This window comes from Chaetura pelagica, unplaced genomic scaffold (assembly GCF_000747805.2).
Source record: "Chaetura pelagica isolate M959 unplaced genomic scaffold, ChaPel_1.0 scaffold166, whole genome shotgun sequence".
Lineage (NCBI taxonomy): Eukaryota > Metazoa > Chordata > Aves > Apodiformes > Apodidae > Chaetura > Chaetura pelagica.
In genome coordinates this window covers 2757136-2760897 of record NW_009953758.1, presented here as the reverse complement: position 1 = coordinate 2760897, position 3762 = coordinate 2757136, and positions in this window count along the sequence as shown.

Genomic DNA, 3762 nt, shown 5'->3' with positions numbered 1-3762 from the left:
CAGGGCAGGGCAGGGCAGGGCAGGGCAGGGCAGGGCAGGGGGAGCCCGGCCAGCCCGGCATGTGCCGAAACCAAACCCACCGCGAGGGCCAAGACGCCTCTGCCCCAGAACACCCCAGATACCCGCACATTCCTTTAAGGAGAAGATTCTCTCCCTGACATATGAACAGAACTCAACATTGCTTAAAGAAGCAAATGCTGCTTTTTCAGATGAAAACTGAACACTTACTCAGTCTCATTCCCAGTTATCAAGCAAACAAGACATCAATCAGGATGCCTGAGATATTCTGCATTTCTCTCAAATCACCTACCCATTTAAAACCGGTCTTGTAATGTTTAAATAGGCTGGTTACATACTCTATTAGACATTACAAGAGAACCACACCCAAAAACTGCCCACTTCCTAGGTTGCTGTTGATCTCCATTACAACCAGTTACATCCTCAAAGGATGCCAAATCACTTATTCCTTTTATACTCATTTCTGCCACAAGTATACAATGTTTTGAAAGCAAATTACATTAAGTTGTGGCAATCAGCATTGAAGCAGAAGTTAAGGAAGAAGTTACGTAGTTTTCATAGTCCCCAGTTACTTTCTAAGTTATTCCTAGAATTTATATCTTTTGCAGATAGTAATTCAGACACCAAGGATAGGTTGGTTTTTTGTTTTGTTTTGCTTTTCTTAAAGGATAAATTCGGACTGAAAATTAAGACAATTTAGCATAAAATAAATTTTCCTCAAGCATTAAGTTACAAATGAAATGAAAGGTAACAGACAACTAATTAGTTTTCTCAACAAGATGTTTTACCTATTGACATATGCTATATAAACTCAAAATGACATTGCTCAGGAAAAATAGCTTTAATGCAAAAGACAGGGATTAAACAGCCATCATTTCCAGGCCCTGCTGGAGAAGCAAGTTTGATAAGAAGCTCCTGCTGTTACAGCCCAGACTGCACTTTGCACAGCAGTGTTCCAGTATCAGTGAAAAAGTCATTAAAGCCATGGCAATTTGGGATATTTAACATGAATCCCTGGGGAACTGAATAAGGCCCAGGGAACTGGATCTTTAGTATATGTATGAAAACAGAAATCTGCACCTTAGGACACCTCTCCCTGCCTCTGTGATTTTTCAAAAATCACAGAGAGGCTCAGCAACACCAGCCAGCTCTCTCATCACGTGGATACACCCCATCAGGGCCCATGGATCTGTGCAGTTTCAGTTTACCCAAGCAATCTCTATTCAGCAAATTTAAAGCATAGAGAGGAATCTAGATTCTATGGATTTTTCTTTTCCTGAAGCTCCACAGAGATAGGGTACAAGATGAGGATGACTTAACAAAAATTTTAGTAGGACCTCTGAATGGTTGGGAGCTGGAAAAAGTTCAGACAATACTTCTAAAACAGGTATAGACCAGCACAAACTTTAAATCAACTGCTAGTTCTAATATTATACTTCAGTATTCACAAGTCAAACTGTCTTGGTTAGTTTTAGCTATGGAAGAAAATGTTTTTAGGGTCAGAAATCAATATTCCAGCTATGAATCTAACCAATACAGGATGGTGCTGAATATTCACAGTGCACAAGCCCAGTACATTAAAAATAAATAACATATTTTTTGAAGATTTTACATAGGCAAGAGAAAAAACTGTGTTCACAACTTATAAAGAAGCCAAGTGATTTTTTTTGTCATACTTTTTGATGAAAATTATTCCCACTGTTCCAACAAGGTATAGACCTATGTCTAAACCAACCATTTACTGCCCTACAGGACACTTCTGGGTTAGGTCCATAAACAATGTAACTATGCCAGTTTAAAAAATCACATTAAAAACACTTGGATATTGTCATGACAGCTGTCACAGCTTTATTTTTGCTGTTGTAAAGGGGTTTAACTGTGCTAAAGAGGAAAGCAGTGTTTCAGTAAATGAACCCAAATTTATCCCTAATTATACAAACTGTTGAGTATTTTCCCCTCTAACAATCCCATTTTCATTGTTTCACACTACCAGCCAGAATAGTAATTTGGCTTTGAATAACTTCCCTTATTATAATGCAGATGTCAACATGAAATGATACAGGCACAAGCTGCAGTGTATGCAGCAGCTCTGGTTTAAAATGCATACCTTCTCATACGCAGAGCCAGTGCAGCATGTGGCTTTTATTTTTCAGCTGTTTCAAACAGATTGAAAATTCCACAGGTTACAGAATCTTGAATAATTTAGAATGCTGCTTGGAACACTCCTTTGCTAGAAGAATATATAAAGAGAGAAAAATCACTTGGTTTTACTTCACTGGACAGATTTCATCCCTAAATATTAGTGTCTTCCTAGAGAGCAGACACTAAGACCATAAAACATGCCAGTTCAGGAGAACATACTGACTCATTATATTAACGAGACTCAAGAGCAATTTTGTCATCGAATAAGACCAGCAGCAGACTATACTATTTCTCTGCCTCTGTGCAAGCAGAGGCTTAGAACTAAGCTGTAGAGAACTTGCCTGACTACTTTGAAGCTGACAAAACTCAGGTAGTTGTAGACTAGAATACCCTGCAATTGCTTTAACAGCATAGAGTTGAGGAACAAAACATCACAGATATTGCCAGTCAAATTAAACATATTGGTGATACAAGTTTAATGTTTAAACCTTTAACTTAGATTTATTTTATTTTTTTAAAATCTATTGCTCATGAACCTCTCTTGAGAAAAAGCATACAGCCAGCAAGGGAGTAAGTTCAAGTGAAATTTATCATTATGCATCTTCTTCCAGCTCCTCTGCATTTGTCTTCCCTCAGCTGGAACCAAATTCAGAAATTATATTTATGTTGCACATAATTTGTCAAATGGCTATTTTACAAAAAATACAAGACATGCTAAGCAGTCTCACATAAAAAAAAACAAAAAACTCTGCAAATCCTGTTTGCCTAGATTATGTTCTAATGAATAAAACAGCAGGATTTAAATTTTTTTCAGGATCAAGCCCAAATACTTTACTCTGTCCTCCTCAATGCCAGCAGCTCCCATTGAATCTCACAGGCAGAACCTGGGAACTTTCTCTTACCCTAAAGTCCAGATTGTAATGAAATACAAATATATCTCAGTGAGATCAAATGACTACAAAGTAAACTCTGTCAAGACATTCAATACACTAAAAACATGCATAAGTATGAACTTCCTGTGCAGTCTCTATTTTTCATATATTTGCAAGTCATAGTTTCAAGACTAGGCTGCAGCTCTAGCAAGTGACTGAAAAGAACTGAGCTGCTGTAGCAATAGTTACTTTTCTCTGAAGACCCTGTCTGGAGCATTCCTCACTCAGACCTGTCAAGTCTCATCACCCTGAACATACACCTCACTCAATAAGACTACACCTTATGCACTTTCCCACTTCTGCCACAGAGACTGCATGTCATGTATTTGCAGTGCTGGGAGTTTCCTAAAGCTCTTCACTATGCCTTGTTCATGGGGTTTAAGAAGGAGCAGCCGAGGCAGCAACACGTTTTCTGAATAGTTGCCTAGTAACTCTTGCACTTTCCCACAAACATGAGTCCATGACATGATCTTGAGCATGTCAGATGCACAGCCTTCTCCCTCATCAGCTCAAGTCCCATGAGTCAGCATTCATATCTGTTAAAAGATTCAAGCTCTGAGCATTGACTTAGTGTGCAAACTGGCTGCAACTTTCCACTGCCACAAGATGCAAAAGTAGTTCAATGACTGACCAAGGAAGAACACCTATGGTCCTAACTTTGCTTCTGAAA